This window comes from Anolis sagrei, chromosome 2 (genome assembly GCF_037176765.1).
Source record: "Anolis sagrei isolate rAnoSag1 chromosome 2, rAnoSag1.mat, whole genome shotgun sequence".
Classification (NCBI taxonomy): domain Eukaryota; kingdom Metazoa; phylum Chordata; class Lepidosauria; order Squamata; family Dactyloidae; genus Anolis; species Anolis sagrei.
This window is the reverse complement of record NC_090022.1, coordinates 29236746-29250983: the sequence shown is the minus strand read 5'-3', so window position 1 is coordinate 29250983 and position 14238 is coordinate 29236746. Positions and strand designations below refer to the sequence as shown.

Here is a 14238-nt window from a genome sequence, read left to right as displayed (position 1 = left end):
GCAAGAAAAGCACAATCAAAGCACTCCTGACAAATGGCCATTCAGCCTCTGTTTAAAAGCTTCCAAGGCAGGAGCCTCCACCACACTCCGGGCCAAGAGTTGCACTGCTGAACAGCTCTCACAGTTAGGAAGTTCTTCCTAATGTTCAGGTGGAGTCTCATTTCTGGTAATTTGAACCCATTTCTCTGAGTCCTAGTCTCCAGGCATCACCCATATTGAAAATAAAGCTGTTTAACAATGGAATATGCTGTCTTGGAGTGTGGCAGCCTCTTTCTCTGTATCTGTCATAAGTGCTTTGATTGTGTATTCCTGCACGGCAGAATTGAGTTGAATCAGAAGGCCCTTCGGGTTCTTCCAATTCTGAAATTTAGAAACTCATTTTGAGAGAAAGATAGGCTAGAACTCCAATAGCTAAATATACATAAATAGATGGGACAGAGTTAAGGCATGTTTAAAGCTCCAGTTTACAGTACAGATACTTAATTATCCCTAAGGTGATTGTGTTTCCTGTCTTGGAGAACAGAGTGAAAGAAGTACCTCAGATAAGATAAATGTCACTAAAAGATGGTCCAGACTTCAAAACATCAAGTGTTACTGTTATATGCTAGAGCCAGGTAATTTTGTACTTATTGTTATCGAAAAGTAGACCCCAAAAATATGAATTGTGCTGTGTCGATCCTTTGGGATACACGGTGATTTCCCATTTGTCTTATAGTTACCTCTTCATGAATTACCCTGGAATATTGCCCCCAACACATCTCAGTCTCCAGGAAACAATCATATAAATTATCATAATCTCCTCACAAATACACCAAAGAGACTCTGGGGATATATAGTGGGTTGTGCAAGGGCCCCCAGGTTTTTTTCCTATTTCTTCTTGATAAGATCTGGTTTATTCCTAGGACCCTTTCCTTGTCTGTGTCACCAGACCTGACCCATCCCTGGGGTTCCCATTGAAATGACAAACAGCCTAAGCACCCTTTTGTTCTTCTGGACTGGTACCTTTTGTATTGACCAGAGTTGAAATATCAAAAACTCACTTCAGCCCATTACTGCTTAGCTTACCACATTCCTCACCAACCATGCCCCTCGCCGGAGCAGATCAATAAATGTACACAATCTTCGAAATAATCCAATGACAGTTTATTACATTGTCCCGCCACAGCAAGGAACCATCAGTGGTGATGTCAAACAGAATCCTGGAAATACCAGGGAGCAGATCCTAGCCCAAAACTTTCTGGACCAAACAGGGTTGCACAGGAATCTTGACTAGCTGTCTAAATACAATAAATATGCTCTGCATTTGCAATTGCAGTATGTCAGTTCTTTGTAGTGCTGTCTCCACTGACATTCTCTTTGGCCATTGAGAATAAAGCCTCTGATATTGCCTTCAACCAGCCTGTGTCTCATATGGCCTTCTGGGAAGTTAGACATGCCAAGCTCTCAACCCGTACTTCTTGCAGAAGCTGAAATTCATATAACATTATAACAATCAAACATGGAGCACAGACACACATAACTAGGTTTCTATTGCAGGGGGTCTCCTTTGGTGGTGATATCTTTTAAAACAAACTGGAAGCAGGTCCCTAAAACCACCAAGAAAACTTATCACATAACTCCAGACTAAAAAGAGGGTTAGGAGAACCTCCATGAGAAAAGATCATTCATTCTGAGAATGTAGAATTTGTGACCCATATCCTGGTTCAGCATCAGGCTTTTCTTGCACCTCCCAGTATTCTCATTCAGTGCCAGCCAAGCCGGGCTTTTTGTAAACAATTGCAAGTACTTCCTCATTCTATTCATGTATTATATGGTTTGTTTAACATTTACTAGGACAGCCACACAGCACATGCTGTAGGGACGTATTTGTCTGCCATGGACTGTGACTCAACTGAAGAGGCTGGGCTTACGAATGGATTTAACCCTCTCGTTTATTAGATTTATGCCTTAGTCATAAAACTTAGCTTGGCCTTTTCTCATTCTTTTTATGCTGTTCTCGCTGACTGCCATACCTCATTTGGCATTAGCTGCCAGGAAATTCAGTCACCTGTAGGACATTTGCCCTGACAGAAACTTCAGGACTGAGTCTACGGAGCAACAGCAGCAAGCATACAGGTAACCAGGTAGAATGCTGTATTGATGTTTAATTAATGTTTCGTATAATGTTAGACCACAATCAAATCTCTGAGATGTACCTGTTTTTTATTCTCAGAGTGAATGGGTATGTGTGTGAGTGTTCTGAGAAATGATGGTTAAATAGGCTTCACTTAAAACAATTTTGTTTGAGGCAATAATCCACTGTTTGACTCTTTTATCCTTGATTTTTGCATTTGTGGATATTGCAACCTGAATAGGGTTGCCAACTTTTCAACTTGACTGTTCCACTTGAACAGTAACTTGAACTGAAAAGATTTGGCTGCATGCTGTGAAAACGTTTACCTGCTGATCTTTGAATGTCAGGTTGATCTACAATCACAGCTACCAAGAATGCTTGAAGCATACGTCTGTACAAGCTGGAAGGCAGAAAAGGCAAGTCCGGTACTGCCATTAGGCCATATAAGGGGACTTCCTTGATGCCAATGGAGACAGGAATTCTATTACTTGGGTTTTACTGCCATTGTCCTTAGTTAGTGCATGGCTAGGAAAGTCTTCCTGCATCAACCCTCTTCCAATCCCACTCTCTTGGTCATTTTGGATTGTGTTGTATTTTGGCTCAAATGGTCAACATAGCAATGGCATCCTAGCTTTTACACCTGGGCTCCCCATCTGCTCTCCTCATTCATACAAAATGATTTGGTGTCTCTCATTTATACTGGTGTGTTGGATTCACTGAAGAATAATCTCCTATCTCCAATGCTGAAGTGAGGTGAACTTCTTGTCCGAACTTGAAGGACTAGAACTTTGCCTCACTTTAGCACTGGTGATAGGGGAATTTTCTCTAATACACCCAACCCACCTAGGTATATGGTAGCATGAAGAGATGACCTCTTCCCTTCACATTAGACCATAAAAAACATCTTCAACAAGTCCCTGCTGATATAATCTTGCCAATTGCCTTGGAATGGTTGAAAGAAGATTTTCTTCCATACTTTTAGGAACAACTTGGCACATATCATTGCATAGTCAATTGCCTTTATGTTCACAGGGCAAAAAAAAAAAAAAAGCATTGCTCTAGCCTCTACTGGTAAGAATAACTGGCTGAACTACTTTTTCAGTCTGATAAAGAATATCAAGAGCAAGCAGTGCCTTTCTCAGAGAGATAGCCCAACTCAAAACAAAACAGAATGAATCGAGGATGTTTTTTTAGAAATACGTAACTTTGAACAAGAGTTGCCTTTTCAGTCTTTTCCCTATAATTTCTTGTGAATAAATAACATATGCTGATACAATATATTTATTTATTTTTATTTATTTATTTCCGTCACTTTTACCCCGCCCTTCTCACCCCCGGGGGGGGACTCAGGGCGGCTTACAAGGAAGGCACAATTCGATGCCTTGTCACATATACATACATATATAAGCAAGTTAAACTATTACCTATTAAAAATTTAAAAACATCACTACACAAAATACAGTAACACAATAGTAGGCTGATCCTGAGCTCAGCATTCGAAGTTTCGTAAATCCATTCCGTCTCATCAGATTCCAGCTCGTCATCAGGTCTTTCTTTAGCTGCCTTGATGTCCAAATGCCTGGTCCCATATCCAGGTTTTCAACTTTTTCCTAAATGAAAGGAGGGACGTTGCCGATCTAATCTCCCCGGGGAGTGAGTTCCACAGGTGGGGGGCCACCACCGAGAAGGCCCTGCTCCTCGTCCCCGCCAATCTCACTTGTGATAAAGGCGGGGTCGAGAGCAGGGCCTCCCCGGAAGATCTTAGGTTTCGAGGTGGGACGTAGAGGGAGATCCGTTCGGACAGATACACTGGGCCGGAACCGTATAGGGTTTTGTAGGTCAAAACCAGCACTTTGAATTCTGCAACTCTAATCTACATGTTGCTGAGAAGCTGATGGAGATGGTTGGGCATTGTTTTTCCTGCCTTCCAGGCTTTTGGTATTTGATTTCTTGCATCTGAATCAGATTTCCCTGTTCAGTGACTTTGGCAGCAATGGTCACCTGTGAAAGGTTTATGGGCGTCTCTACTTTGCACTGTTATGGGCGTCTCTACTTTGCACTGTTTCTTTTGGGGGGGGGGCATAACTCTATTCATTGCTTAACTTGTTTTTCTTGTTGACTTGACTTGCATTTCACAAAGCAGGAATTATTTTCTTAAAAGCAGCCCAGCTTTTCATTTCTAAAACATAGAGTTAGATGTAAAAACATTTCACTTCACAAATAGAAGGAGGAGTATGCAATTACCTTTGTGATAAATCACTATGTTCCTGAGCATATCAGTTAATGTCAACAACTACCACTTTGGTATAGCATGTTATTAAGGATTTTACATGTTCACTCAAGCTACCCAAATGCCAGCAAGGATCACTGCTCAGGGTCACACCTTTAAGAGATACATAGTTTAGGTCAGAGCATCTCAGATTTTGGTCCTACAAACTTTTGAACAATAGCTCTCAGAGTCCTTGACCACTAGCCATGTTGACTGAGGATTCTGGCAGATGAATAAAGGTTTATGAATGATTGACTTAGGCAATATGGACCTGGAATGGTATCTTATGTTGTGATTATATCCAACATTGTCATCATTTTGGAGACTATATCCCACTGGCCCCAGTTTTGTTGTCTAGATCATGGACAATAGCTTATTATAACATGCAGAATTTGGATGTTGATTTAAGGTCCTTAATGTTCATGTTCAGTTGGGCCCATAGGAGAAAAACAATATCATAAAGTTTTTCCCATCACATTTTCCAAACCAGGAAAATGATTTCTACCTGCTATGCCTCTGTTACAGTATACTGCCTCCAGTATGGAAAAAGTGGCAATTGTGTATAGAGAAAGGGTGAGGAATGGACTGCATCCAAATGTCAGCCTAGGTCCTCACAAGTATACTTACAAACAAATGTCTGTTTATGATATGATAATAGCAGCAGCTAACATATGCTGTAGTGACTACAGTCATAGGAGTGATCTCACATGCCAGGAAAAATGAGTTTTTACTAGCAAGATAAGGGGATTGAGATCATGCAAAGAATAGAATGAAGCTACACAGCCATTGGTTGTGCACAACCAATTCAGGATGAGCAGTGGCTTGCATAAGGCTTTACTCTGGAGTGGGAAGTCAGTGGCCCTCCAAATATTTCCAGACATATTTATTTACTATATTTGTATACTGCCTTTCTCAGCCTGTGGGAGATTAAGATTATCTGGGGAGGCCCTGCTCTCAGTCCCACCTCTTTCACAGGTGCATCTGGTGAGAACGAGAGACAGGGCCTTCTCAGTGGTGGCCCCGCAGCTATGGAATTCCTTTCCTAGTGATACTAGAGCAGCTCCCTCCCTCCTGGCCTTCAGAAGGAAAGTGAAAACTAGGCTCTGGGGTCAAGCCTTTGGAGATTAACTATAGTGCAATAATAGCTACAGAATTATGTTCAGTGACCTTTGGAATGACCCCGGATTACCATTGTGGATGGTGTGATTTTTGTTTTGATTGCAATGTTTTATATGTTTTAATGTGCATCTAATTTTAATTTTTTAACTTAATGTATTTTAACTCTTGTTATTCAAAAGCATTGAATAGTTGTTATATGTAAAGCTGCCTTGAGTTCCCTTCGGGGTAGAGAAAGACGGGATACAAATAGAGTAAATAAATAAACATCCACCATCATGACACACTGACCATACTGGAAGTGGCAGATTCCATCTGGAAGACCACCAGTTTCTCACCTCACTGACATCTTTGTCACTGCTTTGCATCGCTTTTAAGAGAGAGTAGGTAGCATATACGTAATGACAATGGTCATGGTGATGATGATGTTTATTTCCATTTTGAGCTTCGTCCTGGTGAGAATGAAAGGTTTAGTGAAGCCGGGATTCTCTTCTGACAGTACAAGTGTGTCAGTTGTTTCCTCCTTTCACACCTTCTATTTTATTTCTTTCATGTTCCTTTCCTCTCTTCGTAGTGCTTTGCTTGTGCTGTAAAGCATTGTACTAGAAAAACGCAGCCTGTTTGCTTAAGCAGGCACGTCCTTCCCATCTTAAAGGCATCAATATCACCCTAGAGAACAATGACCATAATGGGATCAGGACCCTCCTTTTACTGAATTCTTTCACAATAAGCAGCACACGTAAAATCAATTCCACTCTGAAAAAGGTCTTCCGCCATGGGAGAAACCCTAGGACCCAGAGGAACACATCCAGGTCATCACGTCTCCTGATACTGGCAACAATTGAAGTTACTGCAGCCCTTAGTATGCAGAACAGCTTTTATGCCTTTGACTCCCAATAGCCAAAACCCAACCAGCAACACACAATACATTAACACTCTTAGTCTTGCATTTTTTCCCCAGAACAATCTGTATTCCCTTTCACCATTTTTGTTTTGCATAGTTGGCTTTGGATGCATGAAACTTCATATTTATTTTGGGGCACACTTTTCCATAGTTATGCACTTTTCTAACACATTTCCTAATTTTGTGAATTCTTGCAGACAGCTTTACAATGATTACAGTATATTCGTGCACAATTTTCCAAAATGTTCATTTTGAATTGTGGGTATTTGTTTGTTTATAATTTTTAAAAAGACAAAAGGGGGAAAGATCTACTACTGGCATTTTTTCCCCAATGAAGGGGAAATGAAAAATATGTGTATTGGATTGCTGTGGGTTTTCCAGGCTGCATGGCCATGTTCCAGAAGCATTCTCTCCTGATGTTTTGCCCACATGTATACCAGGCATCCTCAGACGCATCCTCACAACCTCTGAGGATGCCTGCTATAGATGTGGGCAAAACCTCAAGAGAGAATGCTTCTGGAACATGGCCATACAGCCTGGAAAACTCACAGCAACCCAGAGACTGCAGCCATGAAAGCCTTTGACAATCCCTGTACTTCTTCACTAAGAGGCTGTAAATACTGTAACATCAATTTGTTGTTGCTTTAATCAATTGAAACAACTTTTCTCTCCATATCTAACATATGTTTGCTGGTATGTTATGTGCCTTCAAATTGTTTCTGACTTATGATGACCCTAAGATGATCCTATCATACAGTTTTCAGAGGCTGATAGACTTATCACACTAGAGAATGAATCCACTTTAAATCCGGTTGCTGCCTCCTGAAGAATTCTGGGGTTTGTAGTTTAGGAAGGAGCCTTTAACAGCCTCACCAATGGCCAAACAGATGCAAATAAGAAACTTGGCAGCAGGACATGAGCACAATAGCACCCTCCCAATGATGTTCCACAGCAAATAGTATTGCAAGGCATGATCTCTCTCTCGGTGTGGGTAATATATGTAGCTACTAAAATAATATACCTATACATGCACGTGTATTTTCTGGTTGCTTGAGAGGAGCTCTTAAAAACAGACCTAACTAACAATATACCCAAAATGATACCATATCATAAACTTTGTATTGACTTGATATTAAAAGCAAATAAAGATAATCATCTACACTAACATTTCTGATAAAAATTGATTTTATTTCAATTTTCATTTAAAGTACCATTTTTTTTCCATTTTTGCTGGTTGCTTGAGAGGTCCAGTTGCTTGAGATCTGGCAAAAATGAGGTTTTACTGTAGCTAGTAATTTCTAATGTATTTGTTTTTCTTTTGGCCATAGTGAGCATGAATAGAAACCGTAGGACCTGCTACTCCCCATTTCCTTCATGAATCATTTGAGGATTATCTCTGCTAAGTGCAAATGCCGAAGCCTTGGATCTAACATCTCCAAGTTCCTATCTTAATTAATGGTTCTGCGCATCTGCTTCAAAGAGATTCCTTGATAGCGGTGCCTAGTTGCAAGCGCCCGTTTGCTTAATGAACTATCCTCAAGACTAGGAGGCGAAAGAAATCCTCTATTCATGCGATAGCCAGAGGCAGCCTGTTAAAACTGTGGTGGATGTGGGATTTGATTTCAGTAGGAAATCAGCTTTCCTCTGACTTCGTAAAAATGTAAATGGCTCATTTAAACCGGACACTTCAAATGAATAGCAGAGATTGGATAAAATTTGCATCACCTCATCTTTCATGCTAGTTTTTAAAAGTGCTTCTAATGGAGGAATGATTCTTTCATCCATGTTCTTATTATGGGGACTTGTTCTGCACAAGGTTCATGGTGGAGGAAAAAATGTTAGCTAGTTAATGATTGCCTCGGAGACTTTGGAAAGGGGTATAATTCTTCAGTAATATCATTTCTGAATGAAGCAATAAGAAATTTTAGCATTTTTCTTTCCGTTGCGAGGTAGCCTTCGAAAACAGAACAGTTTTCAAATGACTACTTGCAATTGAGGACTTAATCTTCATCAAACGTTCACATGGGTTTTCTTTTCTTTTGCACAGGAAACAGCATTTGCTGCCCAGGAAATATTATTTCTTTGCAGAAAATGTTGTCTCCTGCAAGAAAACACTGTTCTTTACTTGGAGCCCTCGGTGGTGCAATGGGTTAAACCCTTGTGCCGGTAGGACTGAAGACTGACAGGTCAGAGGTTCAAATCCAGGGAGAACATGGATGAGCTCCCTCTATCAGCTCCAGCTCCCCATGCAGGGACATGAGAGAAGCCTCCCACAAGGATTGTAAAGCATCAAAACATCCAGCCATCTTTGCAGACAGCCAATTCTCTCACACCAGAAGTGACTTGCAGTTTCTCAAGTCTCTCCTGACATGAAAAAAAAATCTTGCAAAATGCCATGTGTGGAATATTTTAGAAATTAATCCCCCAAATGTTTAACTATGTGGAGAATCCACACTAACCACTCATCCCAAGACTGCATGGCAAACCTCAGATTGCTCCAAGAATGGTTCATACTGCCAGTCCCCAGGAGCTATGGAGGCTGGTTCAGCAGCACTGAACCAGGTCTGGTGCCACAGAACAGGCACACTTACTGTCCCCTCCCATTGTCCTTGTTGCAGTGACCAACGGATGCAACATGATCATGCCCATCCCTCACCACCTTGAATGCCGTCAGGCAGGATACCAGAGTGTCAAGGGAGGAAGGAGAGAGAGGATCACCCCTTCCTCCCCACCTTCCTCCTCTGATCACTTCATTGATTCAGCTGGCATCACTCCAGGTGAGAAATGACTGGCACAACACACATGACATTCACTGGCCAATGCGATGAAGCAAATAGGAGGGGACGGTGAGTGCCATCCCATGTCCCCGGGGCCATCTGACCCTAAGGAACTTGGGATGATCATGTTAAAATTTGGGACCAGTTCCCTTTTGGAAGTGGCCCAGCATTTTACATGGGCTCCATGTCAGAACCAGCCCAACTGTTTACAAAGGTTTCATCTCAGAATTGGTGCAACACTTTACAAGGGATCCTGTCAGAACCAGCCACGCTGTTTATATGAGCTCCAGCTCAAACCAGACCAATTGTTTACATAGCCTCCATCTCAGAATTGGCCCAAAACTTCACATGGGCTTCATCTCAGAACAGGCTCAACTGTTTACAAGGCCTTCATCTTATTTATTTATTTGATACACTTGTATACCGCTAATATCTCAGCCTGTGCGGCGACTCATTGCGGTTTACAACTTGTTAAAATACAATAGTCACTTAAAAATATAAAATAAGATATCAAAATACAAGACATAAAACATACATAGTATGAACATACTTAGTATCGGGCCACCAATACAAGTCGAAAACATCTCATAGTTAAAATCGTAATTCAGTTCGTTGTCCTTGGTTGCAAGTACATGGTCAAAATAACCTTACATCGGAAATTAGTTAAAAACTTGCTCGAACATCCAAGTTTTTAGATTTTTCCGAAATGCCATTAGCGAGGTGGCTGATCTTAGTTCAATAGGGAGGGCATTCCAAAGCCGGGGGGCCACCACAGAAAAGGCCCTATCTCTCGTTCCCGCGAGCCGCACCTGTGAAGCAGGCGGGATGGAGAGAAGGGCTCCTCCTGAAGATCTTAGGGTCCTGGTGGGCTGATAGGCCGAGATACGTTCGGATAGGTATGTAGGGCCAGAACCGTTTAGGGCTTTAAAGGTCAAAACCAGCACTTTGAATTGGGCTCGGTAGCTGATCGGTAGCCAATGGAGCTGGTACAGCAGAGGAGTTGTGTGCTCCCTGCGCCCTGCTCCTGTTAATACCATGGCTGCCGCCCGTTGGACTAGTTGAAGCTTCCGGGCCGTCTTCAAAGGCAACCCCACGTAGAGAGCGTTGCAGTAATCAAGGCGGGATGTAACCAGAGCGTGGATTACCGTGGCCAAGTCAGACTTCCCAAGGTACGGTCGCAGTTGGCGCACGAGTCTTAACTGTGCAAATGCTCCCCTGGTCACCGCCGAAACCTGGGGATCCAGGCTCAGCGATGAGTCCAGGATCACACCCAAACTGCGAACCTGTGTCTTCAGGGGGAGTGCGACCCCGTCTAACACAGGCTGTAACCCTATACCCTGTTCGGCCCTGCGACTGACCAGGAGCACCTCTGTCTTGTCTGGATTTAATTTCAATTTGTTCGCCCCCATCCAGACCGTCACAGCGGCCAAGCACCGGTTCAGGACCTCGACAGCCTCCTTAGTAGCGGGTGGAAAGGAGTGACAGAGCTGGACATCATCTGCGTACAGATGACACCGCACCCCGAAACTCCGGATGATCTCGCCCAGCGGCTTCATGTAGATGTTAAACAACATGGGGGACAATATTGAACCCTGAGGAACCCCACAAAACAACGGTTGTGGGGTAGAACAGGAGTCCCCCAGTAACACCTTCTGAGACCGACCCTCGAGGAATGACCGGAGCCACCGCAAAGCAGTACCTCCGAGGCCCATTCCTGCGAGGCGTCCCAGAAGAATACCGTGGTCGACGGTATCGAAGGCCGCTGAGAGGTCGAGAAGCACCAACAGGGACACACTCCCCCTGTCGAGCTCCCGACGGAGATCATCCACTAAGGCGACCAAGGCTGTCTCGGTACCATGTCCCGGCCTAAAGCCAGACTGCGCCGGATCTAGATAATCCGTGTCTACCAAGAATGCCTGGAGTTGTGAGGCCACCACACGTTCCATGACTTTGCCCAAAAAGGGAAGATTGGAAACAGGCCAATAGTTTACCAATTGAGTGGGGTCCAGTGATGGTTTCTTCAACAGCGGTTTTATCACAGCTTGCTTTAAGCTGGCTGGAAAAATGCCTTCCCGAAGGGAGGCATTAACCACCACCTTAACCCACTCGGCCAATCCCCCTCTGGCCTCCTTTAGAAGCCAGGATGGGCAGGGGTCTAGGATGCATGTAGTAGCTCTCATTCCTCCAAGCACCTTGTCCACATCCTCGGTTTGAACCAATTGAAATGAATCCATCAAAATCGGACAAGCAGATGCTCGTGTTACATCCTCAGAGACTGCCGTTAATGTGGCATCCAGTCCAGAGCGGATCAAAGCGACTTTGTCTGCGAAGAACCGAGCAAAAGCTTCACAGCGAGCTGCCGAGTCATCAGGGCACCCATCCTGGATGGTGGGTTTTAAAAGGCCTCTGACAACCCGGAACAGTTCAGCCGGACGGTTCTTTGCAGACGCAATAGAGGCCGCGAAGAAGGTCTTCTTAGCGGCTCTTATTGCCGCGGCATATGACCTTAAAAAGGACACAAACCGTGTTCGGTTTGGCTCGCTCGGATCCGAACGCCACACGCTCTCTAGTTCCCTCTTCTTTCGCTTCAACACCGCCAGCTCCTCAGTAAACCAAGGGGCTGGTTTAGCTCGGCTACTTGAGAGGGGACGTTCTGGAGCGATCGTGTCTATTGCTCTAGTCATCTCCCCATTCCAGAGAGCGACCAGGGCATCAACAGGATCACCAACCGAGGTGGCGGGGAATTCCCCAAGAGCCATCAGGAATCCCTCCGGATCCATAAGCCTCCTGGGGCGGACCAATTTAATAGGTCCTCCACCTCTGCGGAGGTTAGGGGGTGCAGTAAGTCTAAAGCTGACCAGGTGGTGGTCGGTCCATGGCAACGGAGAGATGGATAACTCCTCAACACCGCCACCTTCCTCCCATCCCTGACAGAAAACCAAGTCCAATGTATGTCCAGCACTGTGGGTGGGGCCAAATACTTGTTGGGACAGACCCATGGTCGCCATGGTAGACATGAAGTCCTGAGCCGCTCCCGTTAGGGCAGCCTCGGCGTGGACATTGAAGTCCCCCAGCACAAGCAGCCGTTGGGACTCCAATGCCAGGTCCGAGACTACCCCCGCTAGCTCAGGTAGGGAGACTGTAGTGCAGCGAGGTGGACGGTACACTAACAGAATCCCTAAACTGTCCCGGTCACCCACCCTCAGGTGGACGCATTCAAAATTTGTTGACTGCGGGATGGGGGTCCTGGTCAGAGAAATGGAATCTCTATAGACTACTGCAACCCCGCCTCCCCGCCCTCCGGATCTCGGTTGATGCTGCACAGAGAACCCGGGTGGACAAAGCTGGGTCAAGTTTACACCTCCAGCTTCGTCCAGCCAGGTCTCTGTGATGCACGCCAGATCTGCCCGTTCATCCAGGATTAAGTCCTGGATGAAAGTTGTTTTGCCATTGACAGATCTGGCGTTCAACAGCACCACTTTCAATCCCGAGGGACCGCCATCCTGGTTGCACCTACTTACCGTATCAGGAGACCGGTTTGGAATTACTAAAGTTGTTCCCCGTTCCCTAGGCCGAATTAAAGGTCTCCTTTTCCCGTATCTCCCCTTCCCCACCACGACTTCTATGGGGGCTCCTCGGTTAACGGAAGCCTCTCCCTCCTCCATGACGCATTTGGTACTTATACTAATAAACCAGGGATCATCGTGGTGTACATGCCATGTTACAGTTTCAGTTTGCCATAGCTTTGCCTTCCACGTGTTCTTCAGTCCCGTTAGGTCATATTCGAGATCCCTCGTGCTATTCCATTCCTTCTTACCTACATATACAATTAGCAACCAAATTAACAGATGCCAAGAAGTAGGTAATAGCATAGGTCGTAGTTATTAAGCACAGTTGGAACAAGGAATTATGCTGTTGAAATACAGATGATGTTTTAGCACAACACAGTAGAGCAGCAATGAAATGCGAAGGCTTAAATGACCCAAGATATTAATTAAAGTGCGTCATGGAGGCCTGATTCAGCACTAGCTGTAACAATCGAATTTAAAGTGCTATAGTGGCTAAGTGCACAAGAAATAGTTTAAAGTGCTAATGGCATAAAGTGCAAGATCACAACAGTTAATAAAGTGCACGAAGTAACCAATTGATCATGGAATCAGGATTAATTAATTAGCAACCATCAGGAACGGTCAGCACATTCAAGATGGTCACACATAGGTTGCAATAATAATCAATCAAAACGGGGGTGAATTAGCACCGTCAGAATAATTAGCACACTCAGAGCTAGATGATACAATTAAAAAGACTAAGGTGCTAAAACTCATGAAATAGTAGTCCAATGATATAGTAAGTTAAAGTGCTGATCGTATAAGTGCTAATATCATACAAGATTTTAAAACAATGAGGTGCTGAAAGATGATAATGGTTAACCAGCAAGGATGGTTATATATAACTATCAATCCAAAGGAGGCCAGCTCAAGAGGTCTGCACAATATTAAGGCCGGCACAAGAAGTCTACACAGTATTAAGCCATCTTAGAATTGGTCCAGCTCTTTAGATGGGCCCCATCTCGGAATCTGCCATACTCTTCACATGGGCCAAAAGGCATGGTTTGTTCTGGATTCTGGAGCAGAATTTGGAGTAACCCACAACTTTGGTTAGGACAGTTCAAGACTGCATTAAGCAGCTCTGGTCCAAGTTAACGCAGATCAATTCGTCATTTAGCCACCGTGGAACTAATTCACCAGCCCTTTTCACTACGTAGTCAATGTAGATGTGGCTGGATTTGCTTATCACTGTGTTTCTTTGGAGAGACTCGGGAAAGCTGTTGTAGAAACCACAAAATTACATCATATTTTGTTTTCCTCTCCCCGTTTTTTTTTTAAGTCTACTCAGAAGCAGAATTGCAGAGAGCTCAAACAGTTGTTCATGTCTTTGTAGTATTTCGAATTGAACCATAGTAGACATTTCCTTATTATGGCCGACAAGATCTTGTGATTCTAAGGGTCCTTGTACACTGCCATATAAAATCCAGATTATCTGCTTTGAATGAGATTTT

The 14238-nt window shown here is 43.8% G+C and overlaps 1 protein-coding gene across 1 annotated transcript in view; it reads left to right on the top strand.

Moving 5' to 3' along the window:
- Nucleotides 1–1841: 1841 nt before the first annotated feature.
- Nucleotides 1842–14238, top strand: part of FAM3D (FAM3 metabolism regulating signaling molecule D) — a 39595-nt gene continuing 27198 nt past the window's right edge. The window contains exon 1 of the mRNA XM_060761017.2: nucleotides 1842–2115. The gene's annotated coding sequence lies outside the window, so the exon portion shown is untranslated. The remainder of the gene's footprint in view (nucleotides 2116–14238) is intronic.